Raw genomic sequence first — 7,033 nt, forward strand, 5'->3', positions numbered from 1 at the left:
CTTTCAGTGTACAAGTCTTGCACTTTTGTTAAATTTATTACCAGGTATTCTTTTTGGTGCTATTGTAATTGGAAGTGTTTTCTTAACTTGATTTCAGATTGCTCACTACTAGTGTGTGAGATACAAGAGATACAATTTTTTATATATTAGCCTTGTGTCGTACAGCACGCCGAACTCATTTATTGGGTCTAATTGTTCGTTTTGTGGTTTCCTTAGCGTTTTCTGTATATAAGATCATGTCATCTGCAAATATAGTTTTCCTTCTTCTTTTCCAGTCTAGAGGCCTTTTATTTATTTTTGTTGCTTAATTGCCCTGGCTAGAAACTCTGGTAAGATGTTAAGTAGAAGTGGTGAGAGCAGACATCCTTGTCTTCTGATCTCAGGGGGAAAGCTTTCAGTCTTTCACCCTTAAGTATAATGTTAGCTGTGGATTTTTCACTTAAAAAAAAAAAAAGTTGCCATCAAGTCAGTTCCAACTCCTGGCAACCCTATGTGTGTCAGAGTAGAACTGTGATCTATAGTGTTTCAATAAGTGGTTTTTTGGCAGTAGATTGCCACACCTTTCTTCTGGGGTGCCTCTGAGTGGATTCTAACCACCAGCCTTCGGTTGGCAGTGAATATTAACCATTGGCACCACCCAGGGACTTCTGGGTTTTTCATAGATGCCCTTTATCAGCTTGAGGAAATTCCTTTGAGTGCTAGTTTTTTGAGTGTGTTTATCATAAATGGTATTATTGGATTTTGTTAAATGCTTTTTCTGAATCTTTTGAGATGATCATAGTTTTTGTCTTTTATTCTATTAATATGGTGTATTGTATTGATTGATTTTTGTCTATTAAACCAACCTCGTATTCCTGGGATAAATCCCGTTTGGTTATAATCCTTTTTATATGTTGCTGGATTTGGTTTGCTAGTATTTTGTTCAGTAAGAAGTTTTGTGTCTGTATTCATAAGGGGTATTACTGATCTGTAGCTTTCTTGTCTTTGTCTGGCTTGGGGTTCAGGGTAATACTGGCCTCGGCATGAATTAGGAAGTATTCTCCTATTTTTTGGAAGAGTTTGTGAAGGATTGGTGTTAATTTTTCTTTAAAAGTTTGGTAGAATTCAGCAGTGAAGCCATCCATCCAGTCCTGGGCTTTTCTAATTTCTTGGCATACAATTGCTTATGGTATTCCCTTATAATCCTATTTACCTCCGTAAAGTCACTAGTAATATCCTTTCTTTAATTCCTGATTTAGTAATTTGATTTCTCCCTCTTTTATTCTGAGTATGGCTAAAAGTCTATCTATTTTGGATTTTTGGTTTTGTTGATTTTCTTATTCTCTAGTTTATTTTCATGCTAATATTTGTTAATTCTTCCCTTCTGCTTGATTTGGGTTTAGTTTGTCCTCTTTTTCCAGTTACTTAAAGTGGAAATAAAAAAATAAAAAATTTATTTTTTTTATTTGGTTAATGATTTGCCGTCTTTCCTTTTTAATGTGGGCTTTCACAGATATCAGATTCCCACTAAGCACACTTTTCCTCTTAGCTTCTTGTTGTTGGTGTGTGCTGTTGAGTCGATTCCGACTATAGCGACCCTATATTTTAGCTGCCTCCCATAAATTATAGTCTGTTTTCATTCATCTCTGAAGTATCTTCTAATTTGCCTTGTGATTTCTTCTTTGACCCATTGGTTTTATATTATTATTATTATTATTTTTAATTGCGCTTTAAGTGAAAGTTTACAATTCAAGTCAGTTTCTCATACAAAAACTTATACACACTGTCTTAGTCATCTAGTGCTGTCATAACAGAAATAACACAAGTGGATGACCTTAACAAAGAGAAATTTATTTTTTCACAGCCTAGTAGGTTACAAATCCAAATTCAGGGCATCAGCTCCAGGGAAAGGCTTTCTGTCTCTGTCGGCTCTGGAGGAAGGTCCTTGTCCTCAATCTTCCCCTGGCTGAGGAGATTCTCAGGCACAGGGACCCCATGTCCAAAAGATGCGCTCTGCTCCCAGTGCCACTTTGTTGGTGGTATGAGGTCCCCAACTCTGCTTGCTTCCCTTTTCCTTTTTATCTCTTGAGAGATAAAAAGGGGTGCAGGTCACACCCCAGGGCAACTCCCTTTACCATGGATCAGGGAGGTGACCTGAGTAAGGGTGGTGTTACAATCCCACCCTCATCCTCTTAACATAAAGTTACAATCACAAAATTGACGACAACCACATAATACTGGGAATCATGGCCTAACCAAGGTGACACGTATTTTTGGGGCAACACGATTCAATCCATGACGCACACATTATTATGTGACTCTAGTTGCTCTCCCTACAATGTGATAGCACACACCTTCTCTCCACTCTTTATTTCCTGTGTCCATTCAACCAGCTCCCATCACTCTCTGCCTTCTCATCTCACCTCCAGACAGGAGCTGCCCACATAGTCTCATGTGTCTACTTGAGCTAAGAAGCACACTCCTCACCAGTATCATTTTATGTCTCATATAGTCCAGGTTTTATTTTGTTTTTTGAGAGCCAAGCTTTTTATTTGTTCATTTCTTGCATTTGAAATATTCTTTCATGACATCCTTGGCCTGAGATTCTTTGCCATAGTCCTTAACAGCCACACAATTGCAACCAACCACTTTATACAGTTTTCCCTCCCTGTCAGAGACCTGCCCACTCCACTGGTTTCTTGTTGTTGTCAACCTTAATCAGGTTGATGTGGTGTTCGGCACAAAGGGCCCCTACCAACTTAATATACATAGGTTCATCACAGTTGGATGCAAGCACACAAAGATGACTTGGCGCTTGTCTAAGGCTTTGGCAGTTTAGGCCATCGTGGATGAGGGCAGTCTTCAGCACCTCTCGTAAAGCAGTATTAACGTCCATTACACCTCCAGCAGCAATGCCTTCTTCAGTCATGGTCGTGGGTTACAGGTGGAGCCCAGTCTTGAGCCTCCACACAACTCAGCGGCTACAGGGCAACCCACTGTTTATTTATGGGTGTGTTGTGGAAATTTGTTTAATTTCCACATAATTGTGAATTTCTCCAATTTCCTTCTGCATTGATTTCTAATTTTATTCCATTGTGGTCGGAGCACATACTTTATATGGTTTCATCCTTTTAAACTTATTCAGACTTGTTTTATGGCCTAATACATGGATCATCCTGGAGATATTCCATGTGCACGTGAGAAGAATGTTTATTCTGCTGTTGGGTACAGTGTTCTGCAGATGTCAATTAAGTCTAATTCGTTTATAGTATCGTTCAGGTCTTCTATTTCGTTATTGATCTGTCTAGTTGCCCTATCCATTATTCAAAGTGGGGCATTAAAGTCTCCAGCTATTATTGTTGAATTATCTATTTCTCCCTTCAGTTTGACAGTGTTTGCTCTATGTATTTTGAAGTGCTGATGTTAGGTGCATATATATTTATAATTGTTAAGCCTTCTTGATGAATTGATCCTTTTATCATTATAAAATGCCTTTATTTATCTTTAGCAACAATTTTTAAAATTTATTTCTTCTAAGATGGCATAGTCAACCCCTGCTCTCTTTAGTTACTGTTTGCACGACACACCTTTTCTGTCCTTTTACCTTCAACCTATTTGTGTCTCTGGATCTAAGTTGTGTCTTTTGTAGACAGCATATTGTTGGACCATATTTTTTATCCATTCTGCCAGTTGCTGCCTCTTAATTGAAGTGTGTGATCCATTAATCCATTTATATTTAATGTGATTACTGATAAAGTAGAATGTGTGTCTGCTATTTTGCTATCTGCTTTCTATGTCTTATGACTTTTTTGTTCCTGAAGTGGTGTATTTTGTGTTAGATATTTTCTAGCATACCATTTTAATTCCCTTGTCATGTCTCTTACTATACTTTTTTTTAAAACTTTGATTGTACTTCAGGTGAAAGTTTACAAATCAAGTTAGTCTCTCATACAAAAATTTATATACACCTTGCTACATAGTCCTAGTTGCTCTCCCCCTAATGAGACAGCACACTCCTTCCCTCCACTCTCTATTTTCATGTCCGTTCGGCCAGCTTCTGACCCCCTCTGCCCTCTCATCTCCCATCCAGACAGGAGCTGCCCACATAGTCTCATGTGTCTACTTGTTCCAAGAAGCTCACTCTTCACCAATATCACTTTCTATCCCATAGTCCAGTCCAATCCCTGTCTGAAGAGTTGGCTTTGGGAATGGTTCCTGTCTTGGGCTAACAGAAGGTCTGGGGACCATGACCTCTCGGATCCTTCTAGTCTCAGTCAGACCATTAAGTCTGGTCTTTTTACGAGAATTTGGGGTCTGCATCCCACTGCTCTCCTGCTCCCTCAGGGGTCCTCTGCTGTGTTCCCTGTCAGGGCAGTCATCAGTTGTAGCCGGGCACCGTCTAGTTCTTCTGGTCTCAAGCTGATGTAGTCTCTGGTTTATGTGGCCCTTTCTGTCTCTTGGGCTCATAATTACCTTGGATCTTTGGTGTTCTTAATTCTCCTTTGCTCCAGATGGGTTGGGACCAGTTGATGCATCTTAGATGACCGCTTGCTAGCATTTAAAACCCCAGATGCCACTGCCCAAAGTGGGGTGCAGAATGTTTTCTTAATAGATTTTATTATGCCAGTTGACTTAGATGTCCCCTGAAACCGTGGTCCCCAAACCCCTGCCCCTGCTACACTGGCCTTTGAAACATGCAGTTTATTCTGGGAACTTCTTTGCTTTTGCTTTAGTCCAGTTGTGCTGACCTCTTCTGTATTGTGTGTTGTCTTTCCCTTCACCTAAAATAGTTCCTATCTATTGTCTAATTAGTGAAAACCCCTCTCCCTTCCTCCCTCCATCCCTCCCCACTCTTGTAACCATCAAAGAATATTTTCTTTGTTTGAACTGTTTTTCAAGTTCTTATAATAGTGGTCTCATACAATATTTGTTCTTTTGCAACTGACTAATTTCACTCAGCATAATGCCTTCCCGATTCCTCCGTGTTATGAAATGTTTCACGGATTCATCATTGTTCTTTACTGGTGCATAGTATTCCATTGTATGAATATACCATAATTTATCCATTCACCTGTTTATGGGCACCTTGGTTGCTTCCATATTTTTGCTATTGTAAACAGTGCTGCAGTGAACATGGGTGTGTTTATGTAAAGGCTCTTATTTCTCTCCAAGGATTGGCATTGCTGGATCACATGGTAGTTCTATTTCTAGTTTTTTAAGGAAGTGCCAAGTCGATTTCCAAAGTGGCTGTACCATTTGATATTCCTGCCAGCTGTGTATGAGTGTTCCAGTCTCTCCACAACCTCTCCAACATTTATTATTTCGTTTTTTTTGGATTAATGCGAGCCTTGTTGGAGTGAGATGGAATTTCATTATAGTTTTGATTTGCATTTCTCTAATGGCTAATGATCCTGAACATTTCCTCATGTATCTGTTAGCTACCTGAATGTCTTTAGTGAAGTGCCTGTCCATATCCTTTGTCCATTTTTTAATTGGGTTATTTGTCTTTTTGTAGTTGACCTTTTGCCGTATCATGTAGATTTTAGAGATCAGGCACTGATCAGAAATGTCCTAGCTAAAAACTTTTTCCCAGTCTGTAGGTAATCTTTTTACTCTTTTGGTGAAGTCTTTGGATGAGCATAGATGTTTGATTTTTAGGAGCTCCCAGTTATCTCGTTTCTCTTCTGCATTGTTAGTAATGTTTTGTATACTGTTTATGCCTTGTATTAGGGCTCCTAACGTTGTCCCTATTTTTTCTTCCATGGTCTTTATTATTTTAGATTTTATATTTCGGTCTTTGATCCATTTGAGTTCATTTTTGTGCATGGTGTGAGGTATGGGTCTTGTTTCATTTTTTGCAGATGGATATCCAGTTAGGCCAGCACCATTTGTTAAAGAGACTGTCTTTTCTCCATTTAGCTGACTTTGGGCCTTCGTCAAATATCAGCTGCTCATATGTGGATGGCTTTATGTCTGGATTCTCAATTCTGTTCCATTGGTCCATGTATCTGTTGTTGTTCCAGTACCAGGCTGTTTTGACTACTGTGGTGGTATAATGGGTCCTAAAATCAGGTAGAGTGAGGCCTCCCTCTTTGTTCTTCTTTTGCAGTAATACTTTACTTATCCAGGGCCTCTTTCCCTTCCATATGAAGTTGGTGATTTGTTTCTCCATCTCATTAAAAAGTGTCATTGGCACAGGACAGGAACCATCCCCGAGGACAATTCATCAGACATGAAAGGGACTGGTCGGCGGGTGGGAGAGAGACGCTGATGAAGAGTGAGCTAATTATATCAGGTGGACACTTGAGATTGTGTTGGCAACTCTTGTCTGGAGGGGGGATGGGAGGATAGAGAGAGAGGGAAGCCGGCAAAATTGTCAAGAAAGGAGAGACTGAAAGGGCTGACTCAAGAGGGGGAGAGCAAGTGGGAGTAGGGAGTGAGATGTATGTAAACTTATATGTGACAGACTGATTGGATTTGTAAACGTTCACTTGAAGCTTAATAAAAGTTATTAAAAAAAAAAGTGTCATTGGAATTTGGATCGGAATTGCATTCTGTCTATAGATCACTTTTGGTAGAATAGACATTTTTACAACGTTAAGTCTTCCTATCCATGAGCAAGGTATGTTTTTCCACTTACGTAGGTCTCTTGGTTTCTTGCAGTAGTGTCTGGTAGTTTTCTTTTATAGATCTTTTACGTCTCTGGTAAGATTTATTCCTAAGTATTTTACCTTCTTGGGGCTACTGTAAATGGTATTGATTTGGTGATTTCCTCTTCGATGTTCTTTTTGTTGGTGTAGAGGAATCCAACTGATTTTTGTATGTTTATCCTATATTCTGATACTCTGCTGAACTCTTCTATTAGTTTCAGCAGTTTTCTTGAGGATCTTTAGGGTTTTCTGTGTATAAGATCATGTCATCTGCAAATAGAGATACTTTTATTTCTTCCATGCCAATCTGGATGCCCTTTATTTCTTTATCTAGCCTAATTGCCCTGGCTAGAACTTCCAGCACAGTGTTGAATAAGGATGGTGATAAAGGGCATCTTTGTCTC

At 39.3% G+C, this 7,033-nt stretch overlaps 1 pseudogene; it reads right to left on the minus strand.

Annotated features, from left to right (window-relative positions):
- Positions 1 to 2,535: 2,535 nt before the first annotated feature.
- LOC126082041 (40S ribosomal protein S12-like) lies at positions 2,536 to 2,908 on the minus strand (annotated as a pseudogene).
- Positions 2,909 to 7,033: the final 4,125 nt, after the last annotated feature.

This window comes from Elephas maximus, chromosome 8 (genome assembly GCF_024166365.1).
Source record: "Elephas maximus indicus isolate mEleMax1 chromosome 8, mEleMax1 primary haplotype, whole genome shotgun sequence".
Lineage (NCBI taxonomy): Eukaryota > Metazoa > Chordata > Mammalia > Proboscidea > Elephantidae > Elephas > Elephas maximus.